The 24,518-nt window shown below is 41.8% G+C and overlaps 1 long non-coding RNA gene across 5 annotated transcripts in view; it reads left to right on the top strand.

Annotated features, from left to right (window-relative positions):
- Positions 1-24,518, top strand: part of LOC119247014 (uncharacterized) — a 157,168-nt gene that overhangs the window by 101,112 nt on the left and 31,538 nt on the right. For 3 of the 5 annotated variants that reach the window (XR_008550861.1, XR_005125637.2, XR_008550860.1), the window contains one exon: positions 7,419-7,804. This is a non-coding gene — a long non-coding RNA (uncharacterized LOC119247014). Of the gene's footprint in view, positions 1-7,418; positions 7,813-24,518 lie in introns of those variants that run through there. The other 2 variants (XR_008550858.1, XR_008550859.1) reach the window with 2 other exon arrangements.

Here is a 24,518-nt window from a genome sequence, read left to right as displayed (position 1 = left end):
CGCTGCAGAGGCTGCGGGCAGCTTCGCAACCCAGCGCTCAACCGCTGCGCGCCACTGGGGAGGCCCGATTAATGGTAAAGATTTTTAAGTAAATACTTGCAACTTAGACTCTGGTTCTCCCCTCATGGATAGAATAGTATAATATTAAAAAAAGTTTGTAATCATTATGGTTCATACATTTCCTCAATAGTTAGAAAGTCTTCTTCTATAAAATATGTCTTGCTGGTTCAGTAGGAAATCGACCTTTTAGACAGAAAGATTCCAAGGGATTTCAGTATTTTGGGCTATCTCTACGTCAATAATAGGTAATCTAGCTTCTCCAGGTGAAGGGGAAAATTAATATATACCTTTAATCAATTTTTGCTTTGCACCTTAAAAGAAGGGAGCATTAGCCTGGGTAATAAAAAGTTTTCTTTTCATGGTAACTTATTTTCTTGCTTAGTTTTTGCTTTTTTTTTTTTTTTTTTTTTTGAGTGACAGCACTGGTAGTAGATTTGAAAATGACTCAGTATGTATTTGTAAAGGAGAGGAGAAATTTTCAATATGATTGGAAATGTGTTGCAATATTGCCAAAAGTTCAAATGAATGCATAGGTAGTTTATTCAGTTTCCATTGTAAATTAAATTTAAAATGAAACTTAAAACTTTTCAATTTCCAGGCAAAGCAAGCAATTAAGCTGGAATCTGTCTTGACAAGCCCTCTTGTCTTCCCTCCCCTAATAGTCTCGTCCTTTTTGTTTGTTTGTTTCTTTATATGGTGAAATTAGTGTAGGATTAAGACCAGGGACATAGGAAAAGGAAAATCAATCACAGCAAAATTTAAATTTCACTGTTTAAATTTGGAATTGGAGGAAGGTTGGAGGCCATTTGCCCCAACTGCTTCAATTCACAGATAAGGAAATGGAGTTTCTGAGAGCATGGGGGCCTGTACCGGGCCCGGCGACTCACAGCCCTTATTCAACCCGAAATTATAGTTGTTTTCTTTTTTTCAGCTTAAAATATTAAAAACCTCAGTCTTTTTTATCATTTGTTTTTTAGCACACTGCTTGGAAAGTATGTATCTTAGCAAAATGCAGTGGAAAAGCAAAGCCTGTTTGAGCCAGCAGTTGTCAGTTTTTTTCCACTCGACCAGATCGAGGGCAGCCTGACCTGGGCACAGATAGGAAGGAGGAGAGAGGCCCAAGCATTGCCTCCACGACAAGGAAGGTTTTACGGGATCGTTTTTAAATCTGGAGCCACAGCCTGGAACCATTTCTGACAGTGGTTTGCACCCTGAGAAGTGCCACGTCCTCTCAGCTGTGGTTCTCAGCTGTGGGTAGTTCGTTCAACCCAGTAAACAACTCCCCTAATTCCTGTACTCTCCAGATGCCTTGGGCAGTTTCCTTCAGTAAACAGAATATCCCCCTTTTAGAAGGTTATTTATTATCCACATTATTTCTACTGCTATAGAGGCAGCTTTAGTGGTGGCCATTAACTTATTATATTAATGCAGTCTGCGTGCTGAGGCTAGTCTCACATTTGCCCCTCCCCCGGCTGCGGGAGTCATTCGGCTTCCCAATTAAAAATACCTAATTCCCACAACCAAATACTGCTCTCCTCTGGAGAGCTGTGGTGAATATGCATGACCTTAGCTCCAAGCACAGCTAATGAAACAGGGTAAATGGGGTAGGAAAATGAGCATCATCACCAAAAAAGTCCCAAAATGTAATACCACTAGTACAAAACGTCATATTTGTAAAGTGCAGACATTACTGTTCTTTCATCCAAAAGCTGTATCTTTCTTAGAAGCTGAGTGACTAGATTGGTATAGACTTTCCTTTCCTTTTTTTTAACTACTGATAATGTACCCAAATGTATGTGAAAAGTATTGCTTTTAGACACAGTGAATTCCTGGTAGAAATGAACAAGTTAGTCTGATCTAGAAAAGAAGGAACCCTAAATATGCCTAAAAATAACCTAAAAATCTTGGTGATAAGGAGTAAAGTCATATTGCTAGCATCTAGTATGGCCGCGTAGATAGTTATTACTCAATTAGAGATTTTATTTTGGAAACAGAGTACCATAGCAGAGCACATAAAGTTCTCTGCCATATATGTATTTTTAAAAAAGAAGTGTTAAACCACATTGCCTTAGTTTTAATAGACTGTTTGCCGAATGTAGTAGGACTCAGCGAAGGGATTATGTTTTTTGGAAAGTACATGCAGTGCACACAGACAAAACAACTAGCTTGTGAAACAGCAGTTACCCTAAACGACAGCTCTGGCACAGTACATGTAAACCTCAGATTCGGTCTGTTACCTGAGAATTTCATTGCATTTTGAAAGAATCCAGAATTATGCTAATAATTGAATGTTTCACATGATAACATACAATGCATTGTTCTGTATGTATTTTCCATAATTTTTGGAAAGAGACTATGCTTATTTGACCAAAAGGGCTTTCATGAGAAAAGTTTCAAAGGTGGTGACCAAGGTGTAGTGGTTAGACAAAGACCTGAATACTGTTTCTGTTTTTCCCGAATTCATGTGCCCTGGGCTTTTTTAACTCAGATTCTATAACAGAAGGACTAGCACTTCCTTCTCCCCTCAGCATGTAGGCGCAGATGGGGAAGACAGGCATTCTGTCAAGAGTAATTTTGGCTTTTACCTGTCTTACTATTGTCCAGGCCTATCTCCAAGGCTTACTATGTAATTTTGAAGACAAGGATGATAGGTTGGAGGAGAAGGATCCACTGGTGCATAATTCTTTCATATTATCCGGAAGCACATGCTACCTTGGTCACCGTGCATGTTACAGCTGTGATTTCTCTGAACCTTTGTAACACAAATTGCATGCAAAGGAAGAGGTACCCCTGTGTGTATTACCCAGACTGGAATAATCTCTACAACTGCAGGATTCACTGGCTTGTGGAGATAAGACCCAAGAGGAGGAGGAAAAGGCTTCATAGTAAAGCTTAAGTGTCAGTACCTGAGAATGAGTTCTTTTTAGTGTTTAAATAAAAGTTAGAGACATTGCAGAGAAATAGGAAGTCACTCAGTTGTAGTCTCATATGGTTTGTAGGAAGGAAAGAGAGAGATGGAGTTTGAATCATTTGCTGGGAAGCATGTTCAAAATGCACCGGGGTATCAAGGTGTCAAAGAGACGGTCTCTGGTGTAGACTGCAGATTGCATTTTGATGGAGAAATTAAGATAGCCAAGCCTTGGCAGTGGAGGTAATAGTGCAATTCCGGTAAACATACGTGCTTATCTGGTGTCGTGGTATCACACTCAGCTGCGCGTGGCTGCAGGGCACTGTTATCATTACAAGTGAGGGCCCTGCACCCATACTTCCTGAGTTCGAGTACGGCTTTCTTGGATTCTGTATCTATCAAACATGGACAGTATTAGTATTTACCCTTTTTGGAGTGAATGAGAGGTTCCAATGAGTTAATGGCTTGGACTGTGCTTAGAACTCAGACCAGGCACCTGCTTCTTATCCTATTTTGTCTATATATTTTATGTAAATTTTCTCTTGCTACGCTTTTCCTTATCCTTCCTTCTGTGTCGTGGCATCTGTATGTTATGTCACCCTACTTAATTATTTAATAATTTGATCTTCTATCACCAGCCCCATATAGAGAGAACAGGCACTGAACTGGGTGAATGAGTAATAACTTGCATTGTATCTTGAGAACTGTGGATTAGTAATGCATCCTGGTTTGTGGGTTAGTTTCCAAGATAAGGTCATGCCGGCATAGCACCCATTAAATTAAATCCACACATAAGCCTCCCACCTCATTTCAAACATGATTTTTATTCTTCTTTCCTGATACATCATTTTCTTTTCTGGGACTCTGGGAAAAGGAGTATGTTTTACATCATGAAAAGTACACACAACACAGACATAAATGGAACAACTATTTTTGAAATAATAGTTACACTGGATGTGATGAGCTCTTATTTTCTTTTTTATTTCCTAGTTTGCTTCATACATAAGGATTGTAATGCATTGAATTTATTTTATAGGTCACTAAAGGTCCACCCTGTATGTTGGAAAACACTTTATTAGACCAATTTGACTTGTCCAGAACCAAAGGGGAAACCATTCTTACAGCCCAGGTTCCTTTCCTTTTCATCTGGACTTCCCCATCATGAAACTGGAATTCACCAGGTTTAAATACACACATTTAAATGCCACCAATCTGTTTAGTTAGGTCATAGTTTGTGCCATCATCTCTATAAGGCCATCTCTATAAGGCCTCCCCTGGTGGCGCAGCAGTTGAGCGCTGGGCTGCGAAGCTACCCGCAGCCTCTGCAGCGCCAGTTCAATCCCCGGCCTCCCAGCAAGGGTCCCACATGGCGTGACAGACCTCTCTTGCCGCCTGCTGCTCCCCTTCGCAGTGTATTTCGTCAGTCTGCCTGTTCTGTTCCCCGCTCTGTCTCTGGTGATTTCTCTCACCCTCCCGCATTTCTGACTATACCCAGTGCTTGTATAAATAAAAAAAGAATTAAACTTACTATATTCAAGATGCACATTTGTAATATAAAAAGGTAGCACAAAACTCTTATTACTTAACAGTAGGGTCTAATCATCATTTTTGGAAAACAGTTTAAGGTCCGGTAGATAGGTAGGTATGATAACATTAACAACATTGTCAGATTATGATAGCCTAATTCTTCCCCACCTATCCCTAGCTGAAGAAAGAATTGAGTCATGTAGAAAAATGACGTTATTGTTAGACAGAGCCCTGGAGAGCTGTGTGTGGTGCTTAGCTGTCCAGTGGGCTCTCCCTTTCTACCAGTCCATTAGCTTGGGAGCTAACTGCTCAGAGTTGTTCATCCCCTGAACAATCATGAAGCTGAGCACACCCCTCTGCCCCCAAATGCTGTGTTAAGCCCTGACTCTGTAGTCTCATCTTTATGATGGCCTTCCCAGGTTGTGAGCACTAGCGCTGCACACAATCTGGTCGCCCGTACCTCCAGCCACACACGGTGCTGCGGCCATCGGTCCACACGGCCTGTACATGCCTCAGCCACGCTGTCCTGGCTTAGGAGTATGTCCAGTACAACCCTGGCCCATCTAACTTGGCTGAACTTTTGAGTATTAGTTCTTCTTCTTTTCCTGCTCCCTTTGCAGGTCTTTATTAATTCCATACATGCATCTTACTCCATTTCTTCCATATAGCTCATGAAAGTCTCTTTTTCTAAGCTTTTTCTCCTTCTTCCCTCTTTGCTCAATTTTGGAGAGTCCCCACTGGCCCTTCTCATAGCTGATGGTCTCATGAGTAAAGGTATAATCATCATCAGGAGAAAAGAATGCAGCATTTTGGGAGGTAAAATAAGGCATCAACCCCAGTGTCCTCAACTTTCAAATCCCCAAAAGTGCCTCAGTCAGGTTCATCCTCTTTTATGTAAACCTTCTCATACATTTGCATACAGATAAAGGAAAAATATTCTTTGTTCTCTTACTTTATTCCTTTGATAATTACTAGTATTGCAACATAGCAACAATGTGCACTTCATTTTAGGTATACACTACTTATTACACATACCTAGTGAGTGAAGTCTTTGTGGTATGCCCTGGGTACTAACTGCTGTTAGCAGATCCACTCCCTGCGGGAACAGTAACTCCAGTCCTAGACCCCAACATAAGTAATTTTGGGACATAACCAGGGATTTGAAGAGTACTTAATGTTATTTATTCTCTTAACTATGCCTCTGTTCGTGAAAGAGTTCGACTATTTTAAAATCCTCTAAGGACTACTAAAAGTGCTTCCATAATGATTTTTCAATAATAAATTAAAATGGAAGTCATAGGAGAATTCAGAGTATTCTAAAAACATTACTCTGGTTAGGCGTGGATTTTGAGATGACACATCACTTTATCTCTTCTGTGGATGTGTTTGTGACACTCTGGACATAGAATCCACTGCTTTTAACTCTCCATTTACCCTGAGGGGTAGCTGATTCCAGAACATGGGGACCTTGCCTTGATTCCAGGTCATGTCCCAGCCGACCCCCTTCACCCTGGCCATTTTCTCGCATGTACACTTGAAATATGACAACTTTGTCTAATGAGACATGATATCTTTTTTTTTTTTAAACTGGGAAGCAGCTGTCATAAAATGTTTAAAAAGAAAAGCTATTATATTTTCCCGTTAGTAGAATTTGAGAAATATTGGCTCTTTGTGAAAGTATTTCTGTCTTGTTCTCTGTACTGATCTGGAATTAAAAAAAAAAAATTATAATGATTACCTAGCAACTTTATATCCATTCCTTTCTTTAGATCTCAATTTAATGTCTTTTTATGGTTTGGCTTGCGTTTTCGTGCATAGTCTGAGACTTACTGTGTAGCAAGCAAATGGCCACTGTGAAATCACGGTTGGAGGTCTTCAGTCCGTGTTCTCATTCACTTAAAATGCATTATCTTAACAAAATATTGTGTTTATAAAGTAACCTTGAACTTGAAAATATAATAAGGGTATTGTTGCTAAACAGATACAAATAGAGCTTATTATTCTTATGTTAGACTCCACCCAAGCCAAATATGTAACAGAATTCCTAAGTTCTATGGAGTAGCAGCTTTGAAATTCGACTTGACATAGCTTTGGAAAATTTCTTATGTGTCCAACTGTGAAACACAAAGACATGCATAAAATTAAACGATAAAATATAAATTCTTAAAAATCATCAAGGTCTGAGGCAAGATAAAATAGAGCCCTGGGTCTGGCAGGATTGCCTCAGACCTTGGAGGATGAGATGAGTTAAGTGGCTGTATAAGGAGAGGTGCCTTTCAGCCCGCCCTGTCAACCGAGGATGTTTCATCTTGTATGAATATTGGGCTTTCACCTGGGATTTCATTGGAGAGGATAATGAAAGGGGTTCTATTGCTCACATGTAGTTTGAGAACCACTGCCCTGACAACTCTGAATTTTACCTATTGTGCACGACACTTGGAATACCCAACTATCCGGATCAGCTCATGGTATAAAGTTAAAGATGTAAGATCAGCTTGCTTACAGTCTGGACTGTGGTGGGATGTCAAGTGCATAGTCATCCTGAAAAGTGCGTGTGGAGGTGGGAGGGAGTTGGAGAGCTTTTCCACACATATGCTATTTTCTCTGTGAGGCTACCTTCATCCAGAACATTTCCTTAGAAACTTTATGTTGGAGGAAAAGGTAAAACTTTTTTATTAATGTTCCAATAATACTTTTCTACTCCAGTTATAATCATGGGGTTTCCCCCTTAGTTCTTCAGGTTGAAGTACATTGGTTAAAATGGAGAACAGGTGAAGAAAAACAATTCTGAATTTTCTAAAAGTTGGCACAGTCTTAGGTTAGATCAAGAAGGAACCAAGAACTATAAAAAGATAGCTTTTTAAATACAATTTTGACATTTTCTCAATATTCCTTTTTTTTTTCTTTAATCCTTTATGTTCAGAGGCGCGCAGGGTGGAGCTGGACACACAAAACCAACGCAAGATCTTACTCAGAGGATGCATTGCTGGTGAGTCCCTGCTGGTAGCTGTAGACTCCTGAGTTTGTGTATTCATGTTCTTCTGAAGAAGTGATTTTTTGCTGAGACATCTGTGGCAAAGAAAACCTTGTGAAAGTTCTTGTTGCAGAGTCTGGAATATAGCAAGTAGTTATTAGATGCGAGTGTCCTTTTGTCTTCACTTTCCTCCTCTTGTTTCTAGTAGCATATGTGTTTGGTTTTTCTGGTTGTAACATCTTTTAACATCTGTTTGCGTTCAACCTGGAGGACTGCGTTTTTCAGGTCCTGTGGCTTGAGCTCTCCTCTCAGTGGAGAGGTGGATGGGGAGGGAGGTGGGGGGAACCTATAGTTAAAGCCACAAATTGTCTTGAAATTGTCTTGGGGTTCATGTTCATAACACTCCTTGTTTAAGCAATAATCTAAGGCAAAATAATAGAATAAAGGAAGGCGGCAACAGCTATAATCAGCTCACTTCTGTTAACAGAAAATGTAGTTTTTATTTTTTTAAAGATTTATTTATTTATTCATACAAGCACTGGGTATAGTCAGAAGTGCGGGAGGGTGAAAGGATTCACCAGAGCCAGAGCGGGGAACGGAACAGGCAGACTGATGAAACACACCGCTGAGGGGAGCAGCGGGTGGCAGGAGAGGTCTGCTTGCCATGTGGGACCCTCACCCGGTGGCTGGGGATTGGCGCTGCAGAGGCTGCGGGCAGCTTCACAACCCAGCGCTCAACCTCTGCACCACCGCGGAGACCCCAGAAAATGTAGTTTTTAAACTTCAAAATATGTAAGAATAGCCTGAAATGCTAGTTAATATGCAGAGTCCTGCTGTCCTCCACTGTCTCCCACCCCCGCAAATGTCATAATTCTGAATCCATTCGTAGGTCTTTCTAATGCAGATGATCCAAGACTATATTTTGAAAATCTCTAATTCTAGAAAGATCAACTACATCATTGCTTCATTATTCTTGGTTTTAATATTTTTTTGAGAAATTTTGCTACTCTGTGGTAATTCTGAGCCCCAAAGCCATGACTTAGAATCCTTGGCTTAAAAATACTTATCCCATGCCTATACCTATGTATAACTCTCAGACAGTCATAGAACACAAAAAACCTTAGGCAGCGATTTGAGATTTATTTGCAAATTGCTGGTGTCAACATCATAATTCTTTCTTCATTGGCCTTGCCGAGCACAGCAGTCAAATCTCCTGTGGTTTGTTCTCTCCGTGGTTTCCTGTAGCATTAGGGAGGCTGAGAGAAACTAACCCTTTTTAGTTTTGACTCATTCCGAAGTGGTATGTCTTCCTGAGATGGGATAGAAGAGACATGCCCCGAGGTGGCAAATCAGTCCTCCACACGCATTGCCTTCACTTAGCCAATGGCTTGCTCGGAATGAGTTTATGACGAGGTGCAGTTTCATTCATCAAGGGGATTTAAGGCTTCAGCAGGACACAGCCGAGAGTCTTGGGTAACTCCTGGGCATGGGGCTTTGTGGTGACTCCTCCAGAGAAGCAAGGTGGTGCCTCTGACTGAAGAATTAATGGTTGTCCGGGTAAGGGTATATGGGGGACATCCTTTCGTTTTTTTTTTTTTTTTTCCCTTTGGGTGGATTTGAGATTTGAGAAAAATGAGTCTTCTCTTTGAGAAGAGCTCAGAATTGTTTGAAATCTTCTGATTTACTTTATGATATTAGCGATACCTACTGGTTCACCCTCTTGATGTAAAATTCACCTTCAGAATGTAGTTTCCTTTTCAGATTTTAAAATAGAAGATTCCATTTTCCCCTCCTTGCATGAAATGTTTAAAATGAAATAACTGTAGTTGCTAAGATACTAATTACACATAGGTTCCTGGTTTAGAGCTGAAGTCTTGTATTTTTAGGAAGTATGCTTTAAAAGTTGGGTGTGGGGGGGGAATCGATGTTTGTATCTGATTTACGAAATAATGATGCTATGTACATGTCGGACTAGACCTATGGCCAAATTTTGAGGCACACTGCTTACTCTTTCTGAGGCAGAAGCTAGGCGAGTCTCTTTCTGCCTCTCGGTCTCCATCTATTTCTACCGGTGGACCCACCCGGTGTATCCTCAGGCATGTGGGTCCGTCTATGTGCATTCAGTATAGTGGCATTTTTCTTGAAGAAATGACTAAGCCTTCTTGGATGAATTCTCTCTTTGAAAGAGGTGGTGGAATTGCATCAGAAAAGCTTTTACAGTAAATGGCTCCCCCCCTCTTCCTGTAATGACCACATGTGAAAGAATGCACTAATTCTTGTTTTGAGGAAATGAGAGTTGTAGCGATCTATGAAAAACTCCCTTTTTATCATTAACCAGATTGGATGTTAAAAATTCTAAAATCGGAATCACTTTGTGCTAGCTAACCAAGAGCCCAGATCCAGCTTTCCACTCCGTGTTTTTTCTGGAGTCACAAGTTATCTTCATTTCAAGGAAGGAATAATGTTGAACATGCTGTGGTTAATAGCATAGGCCTAAGCTAGATTAATCTCTTCATAGTCATTTTCTATATTAAATTAATATATTTCTTAGCTATGTTGCTGATTTGTTCTTACAGATTTGATCCTCAGCGTGACAGAATATAATGGCTAAAAGGAAACTCAGCAAGGCCCTCTGGCCAGGATTTTCTTGGGGACAGTACTGCCCCCTAGGGGACATGTAGTAGAAACTGATGAGGGGTGTTTGGTTCTACCATGCAAGTTATTTAGTGGGTGGGAAGCAGAGATTTTTTTAGAAAAGACAAAGAACTGCCCTGAAACCTACATCACTTTTAGCTGTTCCGTTGGTTATTCATTTAGTGAAAAATCAGTTTTTAATGATCCAAGCCAAGACCTAATTCCATTTTACATAAAAACACAAGATAGCGCGCTTGTGCATACTTTTAGCAAATACAGAATGTATTCATTTTCATTCTGTTGCTCACCTATAGCTCTGTATTCTTCATCTGGGAGGCTTCTTACTTGACTTATTCCAGACTTACTCTCCGAAGTAAGTTGTAACAGCTATTTCATTTCATAATTAATTTGGAACTGAAAATTATTTACATTCTGAAATGTGTAGATTTTGTTGTAAGCTGCTTTTCTCTTAGTTTCTCTTTTATATTACATTTAGGGTTTTATGTTAAGGCTTAAAAATTATATGTATACTAGTTACTACTTATTAATGAAATTTATTTCAGGATAGTAATTAGGGATCACAGAATTCTGGGTTATGAAAAGAGAGCTTTGGGATCCAGTGATCGAATCCCTCTCTCTGCTCTCAGGAAGGACAGTATGCCTGCCACCCAGTGGGAAGGATGCTTATCTTGCTTGTGAAGTGCTTCAGGGGACATTTCAGAAGTGCATCCAAAATGTTGAAATCTTGAAATCTCCACCTTAAGCTGCTTCTTCCTAATCGGTACTTTTCAGGAGTCTTCATTACGTCTCTCTGAAGACATGGGCTTTGGTGTCACCCCTCCATGAACCTATCCTGCACGTGCTGGTTCCTACATGTGACCATGCTGCATGTGGAGCTACCACAGGTGGTTAAATCACCAGGACCACAGCTGTGAGGGAGACCCCTAGGCACAGGCCTGTAGTGTCCCCAGTTCTCAGTGCCAGGAGCACACGTTTTTAATTTCGTAGACCTTTTTCTTGGATTATTTCTGTGTGTTTTTGTTGTGGTGGTGCTGGCTGTGGTTCTTGGTAGGTACGTGGTTATGACTATCACCTCAACTATTTCTAGGTACACTAATGAATGTTGTTTGTTTGTTTGTTTTGAGTTCTCTGGAGTATCTTTGCTCCCTTGAATTTTCTGTCTTCTGGGGTCTCTTCGTTGTTGATCTGGTTTTCCACGCACGTTGCAGGCCTTCTTGAACTGTGCTCTACTCCCTGAATGTTCCCTCCTGTGAGCTGCCAGGCCAGCATGTCCTCTGGCAGCTCAGAGCCGGCCCTGGGATGAGGAGGGCAAGTGCAGCAGCGAGGCCTGACAATGGACATCTGGGAACCGCAATAGCTGTTTGGGCCTCACCAGATTTTACATAAATTTTTTAGAGATCCCTCTCCCTTTTTAAACCTTTGATTTTTGCCTGGGGGCCTCTAAGGCTTGTTGTTCCTTATAAAGACATGGAAGGAAGAATTGTTGCTACTTTGACTTTTCAGTGAAGCTTCTCTTTTCTGTCCTTTGTGTCATTTCTGGCCCGTATCGGCCTTGCTTTTTCTGAAACCTCTCTGGGTTTTCATTGTGGAAGTTGGTTAATTATCTCCCTCCTCAGTGGCAACCCTCTCTTTGGGGTCCTTGGGGCTGTCAGCTGCCTTTCCTCAGCTTCATCAGTCAGTATTCTTCATCCTTTTCTGACTCCCAGACAGTTTTGAAGTCTCTCAGGCCCCCATGGTCTTTTTATTGTGGTGAGTTTACCTACTTTGTTGTGATTGTAGTGGGAACTTTCATGTGCCCTGACCACCATTTTGAAATGGCGTCTTTGTTCAGACTATTGTAACAACAAAGTTCCATTGACTGGGTGGCTTGTAGACAGCAGAGGTTTAGCCCCGCCAAGCCCGGAGGACGATTGATGTGGTGTCCTCACATGGCGGAGGGAGGCAGAGCTCTCTGGGGCCCCTTAGAAAGACACTGCACCCTCATGATCTTATCCCCGCCCCCACCTCCTAATGCTGACATGCTAAGGAGGCGTTTCAACATGTGAGTTGTGGAGGGGAGATAATATTTGGTCCATGACAAAAGGGAAGTCTTTTCGATTGTCGATTTGTCCAAATCTGAAGAATTAAATCAGAAGTGATTTTAGCCCGGCCTCTTAATCAGGGAAAAGATTAGATAGGGACAAATGCAGTGGGTATTGGGGTTTGGGAGAAAAACCCTCAAAATAATTTGGCTGGGAAGAAATAGCGAACTAATATTATTATATAAAGATATGCTTTCCAGCTGTGGAGGCCACAGTCATTAATCAGAGCCCTGAGAGGCTCTTCTAGCTTTGTTGCTAGAAGAAAAGATGCATCTTGTAAAACATCCAACAGAGTCATTAAAAAACAAAATCTATAAAAGTGTAGTGGCAATGGTTCCTGACCTTAACACCAATATAAATTTGGATGTGCTTACTTTTTGATTTCTTCTCTCCCTTTCAGCATAGGAGTCCCTGGGAGAATCTCCTATTCCTTCATTTCAGTAACTTTTATTCCTTAGGGATCCTCAAACTTGTCTCCTTTTTTTTTTTTTATAAGAAGCTTCTCATAGTCTCCCTCCCTACTCCCTTTGTGGGAAAAAAAAAACAAAAAAACCTCCAAAACCTTATTGATCATCCATTTCTCAGATTTGTTGTGTGTTTCCTGAAAATGTATATAGTAGATACTCTGAAGATGGGAAGAATTCGATTTTTATCTGTTTACCCTTTAACTTTGCTGGCAAAAGTGGTACCTATTTGTGCTCAGAAGAAACTCAGAATTGATGTTTCCTATGTTACTGCTCCCTCATTTTCTTTTACTTTTTTTTCTGTGAAAAACAGCTGTTTGAACAATGTGATTGTCACCCTAAAGCAGAAACTTCTTGGGCCTGTCTTGATCTTAGGTATAATGCTGGAGCCCCAAATCTACCCCTAGAATTTGCAGAGTAGTGCTGTGGATGCTACTAGTTCTTTGTGTAGTGGCTTAGAGAAGAATGAAGAAAGTACAAGTCCCCTGGTATCTGACCTCTGTATCCTACCAGTTGTTTATAGCACTGTGGACTGTTCTAGATGCAAGAGCAGTCCTCTGAGGCCATGCCTCTGGCAGATACGGAGAGCACTGAAATGCCCATGAGCTCTCAGACAATTCTGTTTCTGATATTGGTGTCATCAGCCTGTAATTCTGTTTCTGGTATTAGTGTCACTAGCCTATTCCAGATGATGGTGTCACCAGCCTTCTCCCCAAACCTGCTTTCTCCATCTGTGCCTATAACCTGCTTTAGTGGGACAGCAGCGTGTGAAGTGGTGGAGCACAGGACTCTGCACTGTGGGGTAGCAGCCCCTCTGCCCACCACGGACGGCGCAGCAAGCCCCCCAGTGCTGCTCCCTAACCAGGGCAAGTGCAGGTGAAGGGGCAGAGGGCTCGGAACTGCTTCACACCAGCCATGGTGTTTTAAATCCTGTTTTTCTAATAAAAGCATAGCAGAAAAAGGTTAAAAAAAAAACAAGAAGAAAATAAATAGCAAAATTACCTACACCAGCCTCGTACTCAGGCACCTCACTGTTCCTCATAGCTCTCCAGCTGGTTGAACTGGTCAGGTTTTACTGTGAGTTCCCATTCGCTTCCCGAAAGGATGTAGAGTTAAGGGGTTTTCTTTGGAGTTTTAGGGGAGGCACGTGCCCTGAGAATACAGGAGGGGGTTTCCTCTTAACCCCTGGAATGGTTTTTGTCTCTATAAGAAGACTCTGAGCGGAAAGGTTTTCTTTAAGCTCAGTCTTTCTCTCCTCCTCTGTTCAGTTAACTTGTGCAAAGCATCGCACTCACCCTCTTGCTGTTGGATGCCCAAGTCTGTGTTTGGACTTGCACAGTTGTGCTCTGCTCCTGGCTCCTGATTCTGCTTTCTCCAGCAGTTTCCTGGCCAGGGCAGGAACTAGGGCCGAGTCTGGGAGAAGTGACCGTGACGGGCCTTGGGCTTCGTGCATGACTGTGGAAGGAGGGGGCTTTAGTTTCCGACCCCCTGTCATCGTGTGGACACACCTAGCAGGGCTGGCCACACCAGACAGCAGACTCCAGTTCAGCCCAAACATGAAGCTTGTGAATGTGCCACTAGTGAAGTAATCCCGGTTGAAGTAACGACCTTTGGATTACACACAGATCAGTTGTGACTCTAGATGGAAGTGGGCACGCCCTCCACGTTGTGGCCAGATGGCCGTCGTGTTCTGTGACACATTTGTGTTTGTTGCACACGTATGGGCAAGGCCAAGACTGATCCTGTTACAACTGGACCTACCTGTTCTTACCATAGTGAAACTGAGACTTCTGGAGAGGCCTGTCCGGCACCACTGACCTTGTGTGCGCTCATTGTTGTCTGGGAGATGGTGCTGGTGCAGAGTGTTGACGGGTGAATGCGCTGCTTTGTCACACAGGAGCTGCTCTCAGCAAGGTGACTTTCTACCTTGGGGCTTCATTCCTCACCTCCCTTTTTCCTCTCTGAAGTTGGCCACCCCTCCTGTGTCGTAGAAAGCAGAAGCCAAAAGGCAAATACTCATTCCTCCCCCTAAACAGCACACTCACCTGCACCTGCTGGTTGCCTTGCCTCCCCTTTCAGTGGGTGAGGAGCCCCTCCTCGCGCCTAGATGCCCCTGCCCCCGTCCGATCCCTTCACCCCAGAGACTTGCTCTGACCTTAAGTGGCCCATTTGCCATTGACTTATCCTGTGAGCACTTAATCCCACAAGTCCTGCAGCATTGCCTGGACTTCTGGTGGCCTCTGCAGTCTCCCGCCGGGGCAATGCTTTTGGAGGAAGAGGAAAGGCGTGTGTTGCTACACCATCTCCTCAGTCCTGCTCCCCCCTCAGTCCTCCAGCCTGGCACTGCACCCGTCAGCACCCCCCCATCTTTCCTGTCACCACATTTGTCTGGCATAGTTGCCATTTGTCAGCTACGGGGTTTGCTGTGCTCTCTCCTGGGGCCTCCAAGAGCCTGCCCTGCTCTCTGACGTTTTCTCTCTGACGTTGTCCTTTGCAGCTTCTATCCTCTCTTAAGCTCTATGTTTTGAGTTCAGACCATTTCCACTTTGGTATCTTACTGGCAGCCATATCCACTGGACTCCAAACTGACCCAGGTCACCCAAGTTTGAAACCTACGACTTACTGAGCCTTCTCCCACCTCATCTTCCAGATCCACAAAGAAACCCAATCTGGTCAAAATTCTAAATATGAAGTTCTCAACTCCATCTGCTTTTCTGTCTGCAGTGTGTCCTTGGTGAGCTAAGTTTTATTTTAGCTAAATGACTGCATCAACAGCTGTCTTCCTACACTTGGTATCCTCCCTTACCCCACCCCTACCCCCATCCATTTTCCACTCTGTAGTCACAGTGATGCTTCGAAAAAGCATCCACACCTTGTTCATTTCTCTGCTTAAGCTCTTAACTTTTTCTTTGTTATCCTGTATGCAAATTGACCGCGGCCTCAACATATACATGTTGTCACCCTGCTGCCTTCCCCCACTCACCTGTTTGGGCCTCCCAGGTCCAGCCTGTCTCACCTGCAGACTCCTGCTCTCGTTACCAACCTTTTCCCGAAAGATTGGCTCTTTCTCCATCTTCTGATCCTTATGGTTCATCCTTGTCTTCGTTTTCGCTGATTCTGAATAAGTCTGTAGTGTGGTCCCACCCCACCATGTAAGAGTTCTGAGACTACGTGGTGCCTCAGCTTTCTCTTCTTTAAAGTTCTACTTCATAGGATTGTAGCAAAAATTAATTAGACTGTTTGAATTGCGGTAGCTGTCAATCAAGCTTGGTTCCATAGTAACAACTACTATTATTATTAAAAATATCACCTTTTGCAGGTTTCCATCCTCCAATTGTCCAGACCAGAGCAGAGCCCCTTCCTTGGTGTATCAGGAGCAGCTAGTGCCCCCTTTACATCGTATTGCTAGTTTGAGGGGGAAGGACCATGTTCACCACCCTGTGCCTGATTTCATAGTGTATAATATGTAATAAATACTCAGTATTTTTGATTGAAATTAATCAGTAGGATGACCAGTAGAAAGAACATTCTAAGTGAGTTCTGCTTCTTACCTTGGAAAAGCTGTCCACTTAAAAACTAAAAAATAATAACCAAACCACATTGTGTTCCCAGAGGGTTGTCTACACCCAGCATCTTGAGTGAGCCTGGGCAGGCTGTCTGGACGCCCTTGTCCTTGGAACAGCTCCACCTAAGGCCTCCATCCAGCTCTGAAGTGCTTTAATTCTATGATAATAGTGCTGGAGCACATTTTTAGGACTTTCAGGGTTTTCCTCATACTTCTTTCCCTTTCAGTTGATGAGAAAATGTCATCATGTTGCTTGGACTTGCAGGTTCTTTCCTAGTTGTGGGGAATTTTTCAAGTTGGCTCTAATGAAAGGGTCTCAAAAAACCACGAAGAGGTCTGACTAGTATGTTCTCTTCAAGTTAAACATAACGTCCCTTGTTTTTTTTTCAGATCTTCTGTTTCTGAGCTGGCTTCCATAATTATGCTGAAAGAATTTAGTCTGCAAAATAAGGTCTATTTTATTTTGATGCCCACACCCATGACGTCATGTAAACTTACTTTCTTATCAAATCCGAAGTCTTCAGGATTTCTGATTCTATACACACACACACACACAATTTTTAGTTGTTGCAGAAGCCTCAGCACCCTCCATCTCCAGAACTGCTTTACATGTACAAAAATGACAGTCTGTACCCATTAAACACCAGCTCCCCATTCTCTTCTCTCAGCCCCCGTCAACCGCCATTCCACTTTCTGTCTTGAACTTTATTTCTCTAGGAAGATCATGTAAGTGGACATATCCTTTTGTCTTTTTGTGACTAGCTTATTTCACTTAGCACAATGTATCCGAGGTTCTGTAACATGTAGAATTTCTTTCCTTTTTAAGGCTGAATACTATTCCATTGTATTTCTGTACCTCATTTCCTTTCTCTACCTCTCCATGGGTGCACTTTTAGATTGTTCCCACTTTCTGGCTATTAGGTATAATACTGCTATGAACATAAGTATACAAACCCCTCTTCAGGACCTTTGTTTCAATTCTGATTGAATTTAATCAATTAATGATTAATGAATTCATGATTGATTAATGATTAATTAATGATTACTTAATGACCCTTGATCCCTCTCTCTTTATGCTTCTTTTTTCATGGGCTCATGCTTCCTCTTCTGGTTGTTTACCGCCTCTCTCCCAGGGACTTTCTTGCAATTTCCCTAATGTCTCATGCCTCAGTATGACCTTCACAGAGCTGCTAGATGGAGAAAATAATTTGACAAGAAATAGGAACTCACCTTCTCCATACCCACCAGTTCCTGGCTGTTTTCTGAAGGCGAGTGTTTCCTAAGAAAAACAAAAACTTTTAGTAAAAGGGCATATTATTGTGGCTGTTGACATTCTTTATTTTTTAATTTGCCTGTTAATAGTAACAGCTTCTTGATTTATCAGACTTAAAATTATGAGTTATGTTTTTTTCATGAAAACATTATATGGCAGACCTCCCCGGTGGTGCAGCAGTTGAGCTCTAGGTTGCGAAACTGCCCGCAGCCCTGCAGTACTGGTTCAATCCCCGGCTGCTCCCCGGCTGCTCCCCGGCCACCGGAGGAGGGTCCCTCATGGTGCGCAGACCTCTCCTGCCGCCCGCTGCTCCCCTCAGCAGTGTACTTCGGTCCTTCTGCCTGCTCTGCTCCCTGCTCTGGCTCTGGTGAATTCTCTCACCCTCCCCCGCTTCTGACTGTACCCAGTGCTTGCATAAATAAATAAATAAATCTTAAAAAACAACAACAACAACATTATATGGCAATTGCAGAAAACCTTACAAACAAAAAACATTACAACAGCACTGCCTGGAGGCAACCGCTGTAAGCATCTTGAAATGTATTCTTCTGGTCTTCTTAATGTAAATTTTTACATACTTGATTAAGATCATACTGTTTTTCTATTTATTTTTTTAACTTGAGGTATAAGCATCCATCCCCTTGCTTTACAAAGTATTTGTAGCTATGTTTGCAATTTTATATGACTGAGGAATATTTATAGGATGTTCATGAACTTAACATTTTTCTAAATATAGTATTTTTATAGAAAGTGTTGACTGTCTCTTCAACAAAGAAATAGTGACTCCCTAAAGCCTTGTAAATATACCTTTTTCCAGTCTCCTTTTGATACCAGCTTCTCTGCCTCCCCATTTCTGTTCCTCTCACCTCTCTCCCTTCTCCCGAATATCCATTCCAACCGAGCAGCGTTGATAATGTATTGATATATAATTTTACATCCCAAATTTTCACTTCATGATTGTATTTTGAATTTTCTCATGTTACTTAAATATTCTCTAAAAACCTTTATTTTATTTTATTTTAAGATTTATTTATTTATTCATTCATACAAGCACTGGGTACAGTCAGAAGCGCGGGAGGGTGAGAGAATTCACCAGAGCCAGAGCGGGGAGCAGAACAGGCAGAAGGACCGAAGTACACTGCTGAGGGGAGCAGCGAGCGGCAGGAGAGGTCTGCGCACCATGCAGGACCCTCCACCGGTGGCCGGGGAGCAGCTTCGCAACCCAGCGCTCAACCACTGCACCACCGGGGAGGCCCTGAAAACCTTTATTTTAAACATGAATTTACTATACCTTAGTCACCTGCTCATCTCCATTTTGGATGTCCAGGTTTCTGAGTTTATGTTTTACATATGTCCTGGCACAGTTATCTGTGTGTGTGTCTGTGATTGTTTCTCAGGAGATACTTATAGACAGTATGAGTCAAAAAAGCTTTAAGACGTATAGAAGGTACTGTTGATTTCCTGAAATGATCATTTCACTTCACCAGCTTTGTTCTTTTTGATGTTCATCTTTGTAAATTTGATCAGTGAGAAGAGTCTTGATGTTTGCTACTGACACTCAACATATTTTAATGTTAACTGTCCTTTTTTATTTTTTGGATCACTCTTACATTTTGCATTTATGAATATTGTAAAGTATATTATTCTGTTGCAAGTTTTTTATTTTTTGCTAATCTTTCAATTTTGTCTGCTGGTTTTGGACCTACAGGGGATTTTACATGTAATGTAGTCAGATTATCTTGCCTTTTATTATTTTTTCTTTTTTTTTTTTTGGCAAAACTAAAATTTCTTTTCCTATCTCAAACTGAGAAATATTTTGCTCTAATTGTTTTATCTGCCCCCCAACTTTTACATTTAACTGTTTAATCGCCACAGAATTAATCTTGGCGATGGCTATAAAGAACTAATTTTACTTTTTCTAGACTGCTCTCTCATTCTCGTGTTATCTTTCCATATTGTAGTGTCTTGATCTTCCCATTGGGAAAAATGAGGTTGCTTTAATGACCCCATGAAGGCAGGAGCCGGGAAGAGGGACTAGTGCCACTGGCAACCAGCACTGGCCCATGTCTCCCCAGCTCCAGCGGTGTGATTGATGCCCAGGGGAGCTGGCTATAATAGTGGTCAGAGGCCTCTGTGTTAGGAGCTTAGGATGAGCCTCTTCAGGTCTTGACTCTTTCAGTTACCCATGACTAAGACTACCATCCAGGGCTTGGCTCTTTGGAGACTTACTTGAACCTCAGGTTATAAATGTGAGGCAGCCTAGAAAGTCTGGAATCTTATCCACTTCCAGCTGTCTTCCACTTGTCTGTGTAACATGGAAGTCTCTTAACTCTCTAATTCTAATTTATAGAATTAAGGGATTGAGATGTTACTCTCTCAGATTTATTCTCCATAAACTGTGGTCTGGGCAAAAGAATCTGTTGGGGAATATTTCTTGGTAGTTAATACATCTTTCATAATTTGGTCAACAAGTGTGATACTGAATTGAGTAAAATGATAAGTACCATTAATACCTCATCTTAGAGAAATCTGTGCTCCCTACTTTTACTAATGGATCTTCATCTACTTTAACCCTCCCTTCTGAAAGACTTGTCTTTCCTTTTCTTGTTCCACCTAACCACCTCTTGTGATTAGGAACTAAAGAAAGAAGAGCTAGTCATCAACAAACACTCAGCACGCATTCCTATCCCTTACTTTGTCCTACCACTTGTCCAGAGCTGCGGTATACATTTTTTTAAAGGCTGAAATTGAAAAATGAAATTCCCTTTTGTTAAAATGGGAAGCTTTGAAATGATAAAAGTTATAGCTATGAAATACAAGCACCTGCTCTCAACCATGTCAAATTTTTTAATTATTGGTTTTAGCTATTAACAATAGAAATTGTACTAGGAAACAGAGTCGCAGGTCAGACTTTGTGAATTCCACCTTTGTTTATATTAATACACTCTGACATGTCATAAGTGGTCTTCTTAGATATCTATAAATCAACCTATCATGCTAACTAAAGTGTATTCTAACATGTATCTCCCACTTTCTTGATTTCCATAATAAGTAAAGATGGTCTGAGATCTGTGGCATAACTTACATAACACACAAGGATAATTCAGATGCTACTTGATACTGACTCTATTACAAGCTTTGATACCTCAGATGAAAAATTCTTGTAGCGTTGACATGCCCCCCTTCAGAACATGTAATAAAATACAGTGCCCCCTTGAAATCTAGTGATCTTGTAATAGAGTCTAGACAAATCTCATCAGGATTCTGTTAAACATATGAAATAAAGCTGAAGTAATTATACATAGCTGCAACTGATGTTTGACCACCATTGTGTGTTGCCTGATTTTCAGATAACATTGAGAAAAAGCCTTTAAAGTAAACCTTGAATGGATATGCACTTCAGAGAAACAGTTGCTCCCGTAATTAAACTTTCATTTCTCACTGTGCATGCTTGGATCTCATAATATTTGTAAAAACTTCTGAGGGCTTATTATGCTTCCAAACATAATTATTTTGCCAAAGTCATATTTATGACTTGCTCTCCCAAAGAGTATTGTCAAGCTCCTGTGAAGTTTATTTTCTCAGTGTGCTTGCCTGCTGCATTTTCTTTGCTGCAGGTCACATGATTCCTTCCGTCTGTAACACACGCACTTAAAATTCTCACTTCCTGATTGAACCATCAAGATTACGTAAAATGTAAATCAGTCGAAATACCTAAAAGCACAAATTTTAAGGAGAAAATGCTGTTTTCCTTTTCTCTTTCGTTATTGATACCTAAAAAATCGAAGTGTGTTGTTGCCTATTTGCATTTGGAAGCAAGAGGCTGTTAGGGATTTTTTTATCCTTCCCTTTCAGATTGAATCAGACTTTACTTTCATTATAAATATAATGTACCAACTAGATAGACCGTGGGAGCCGTGTGGCTGCAGGACTGAAATCAAAATGGTTCCGATGACTAAGAGAGCTGTTCATTTACTTGTTACTCTTAATCTTGGTCTGAGTGGAGAGCACAGCATCTCTCAAAAGGTAACGTGTTGGTATTTCAGATTCATAAATGACCATTTAGCCTTTCTGCTGCATGATAGAAATGAAAGTAATTTTTAGCAGGCTGGATGACACTTGTTTTATTATATAGATCTTAAAATCCCTCACATTTTCTCAAAGCAACTGAAGTTGTCATAGTAATAGCATGACTTTTAAAAGGGTCTTTTAAGTCATTCTTTTACTAGAGTTAATTAATTTTATTAACTCTGGATATGTTTTCTTTTTACTCTTCTCTGACAAACAAGGACTTTAATTGCTCAGGTATGTATTTCATGTTTGTTATTTTTTTTTAAGTCGTTTCTGTAAAGGAAGCACAGATGCTGTCAATTGACTTCCCGATAGGCTAGACTTGGATTTTTAATTATTTCTCTGTCAAATTGCACTGGTAACGTAGGAGCAGAATTTCATTCTTTAAAGAGATAGGTGATGAAGACATGTTCCCCGAAACCTGCGACTTGCTTCTAGGGGTTACAGCTTTCTTTGCTCTGATATACTTATTTAAGAATTGAGGAACACAGAAAGGAAATACATCTGACTTAACAGGAGAGAATTATTTCTTAAAAATGTAACACTTAGACGCAACAGCTAAAAGCTCTGGCCTACACCCCAGTTCTTCTATGCAAAGGAGGGGAAAAAAGCATGTTCTTGAAATGAAAAGAAAAAACCTGGTAAATCCAACTTTATCAGAATTTTAAGACTCTAAAATCTGCTAAAATAAATTATCCTTTAGAAAAGTTGGTGGGAATTTCGTATTGGGAGAAAGTAGGTCGGGGATCTAGCTCTGTGGCAGAAACTCTGGCCAGCATGGCTCTGGGTGAGAGAAGGGGTCCTCCTCTTGGGAGGCAGCGGGTAGGAGAAAGAATGCCCCACCCTGGGTCTGGATGCTGGGAGTGCAGAGCCATCAGCAGCGTGATGCTTTTGAGTTCTTGCAAAAGTGACTAGAGGGATGTGGCCCTCAGAAAAAACAGCAAGTGAGTTCTGCGGCCCGAAGCTGGCCCGCTGTCCTGACGGCCCTGTGCAGGGTTTGCTCGAGGGGCCGAGTCAGATGCCACATCTGCAGCCAGCAGTCAAGGTGCTAATGCATGGCCAGTGATGTCAGGAGTTACGAGACAGCAGTTTCAAAACACTGCAGTAAACAAGGTCAAAGTGTCCCATTTTGCTGGAAGGAAGTTTGTTTTTATGAGCTGGACGGTACACGGGTGAAGTAATTTTTCAAAACAAACAACAAATTTATGTTTTGGATTTTTTTTTGTTTCTTTGTATTAAAAAAAAAAATAGCCAGTTGAAATTTTAGGAAGCATGATCTTTCTGAGCAAAGTTATCTTATTTCCCTGTTACTGTGGATTTTCTGTAGTTTCCACAGAGGAAAGGGAAGTACATTTGCTCTAGGGATTCTTCAGTACAGGCTCTGACCCGGACGCAACAAATGCCAGTCCCAGCCATGAGGAAAAGATTCCTTCTACTTTTGCGCCTTTGGCTTTTAGATAGGAGTTGAGGTACGAGGAAGTTAATGGCGTAGGATAACTGAGTAGGTGGTGCCTTTTCCAACCTTGAACCTGCGAATGCCAGAGGCTGTAGGCTCTGGACACGCATCCAGACAGCTCTCTGCTGGCGGCCTGGTTCCGGAGGTAATCAGTGGTTGTCCCAGTTGTGTGTGTGGTAACAGCAGCAGCAGGTGCCACGTGGCACCCAGAGGTTGTCTGGGTCTGTCCTGGGGATCCCTGGTCCCCAGGAGAATCTCCAGTGCTTCCGAGATGAACTGTGAACTTGGCGTATCCTGAGAAGTGCAGGCATTTTGGGTCCAGGGCAGACCTGGGTGCGGGTGCGCACTGCAGCTTCTAAAGTGAAAGCAGAGGCTTGCGGAAGGAATTACCCTCACCTCATTCCCGACCTGCTCGCTGTGCTGGAAAACAAAGTAAGTGTGTTTGTTTCTTTTGTTAGTCAGTCTCTCCTACATGTTTTTTCTTGCTGACATTATTAGACATTTCTCTGGCAAGCGCCAGGTTTTTTCCTCCCTTCATTTGGGAAGTAGGATATGAAGTACGATCCTTTTCTCTTTTCTGTCTCTGTGCTTGTATCCAGCATGCTGGACAGTAAGAATAGAAATAGAAAGATAATAAAATTGATGGTCAACAAGTAAAGAAAAAGTTCTTTTAAAAAAGGGTCCCAAGAACCTTGCCACTAATTAAGTGACAGCGCTGCGACGGGACTTCCTGTGTGGCGTGGCCGGGAGCACGTCCAGGGAAGCAGCCCGGGCTGCAGCCTGGTCTGGCCAGGAGCAGGAAGGGTGTGTGCAGGAGAGGCGGCGCACAGGCAGCGACCCTGGTGGGAAGTGCGGGAACTAGGTGGAGAAAGGCTTAGGGACGCCAGGTTGTCATTTGAAAACCTGCCAGGAAGTGGAGAGGGACTAAGGAAATGGAATGTTAACATTGTGAGCAAAAATTAATATAAAATTCGGGTAAGTGTATAAAGGCTCAGACTTGTCAATAGACACCAAGCTTTCCTTTTAGAAAGTTTCATGCCTTATTTAGAGTCATAGAAAACGTGTCAGTAGCTTTTAGAAAAGAACGTCAGAGGCGCCATCACCGCCACAGAAGCCTCTTGTCACCGGGACGGCCTTGTGACACGTGTCCCTGTCTTCCTTTTTTGTTTTTCGTGTAGCTCCTACTTCCACATGCACAGCAGGACTTCTTGATAGATTCTGAATACAAAGTGCTGTGGTTTTGAAAATGTAGAGCAAATAGAAATGCAGATTGGGTTTGTGACTGGTAACTAGATGATCACTCCCCATCAGATGGGCTGTTTTCACCACAGAATATTCTTGACTTCTCTCAACTTGAACAAGAACACTTTGAAGGTAGAGACAGGGGGCCAGACCACAGCCAGCATTGGGAGGCAGAATTCAGGGGTCTTATTTCCGAACTGGAACACAGCCTGTCAGGGCTGTACATGTCTTAACTCTGAGCA

Source organism: Talpa occidentalis, unplaced genomic scaffold (assembly GCF_014898055.3).
Source record: "Talpa occidentalis isolate TD23 unplaced genomic scaffold, MPIMG_talOcc4v2.1, whole genome shotgun sequence".
In the NCBI taxonomy this organism is placed as follows: Eukaryota; Metazoa; Chordata; class Mammalia; order Eulipotyphla; family Talpidae; genus Talpa; species Talpa occidentalis.
This window is presented reverse-complemented; position numbering and strand designations above follow the sequence as displayed.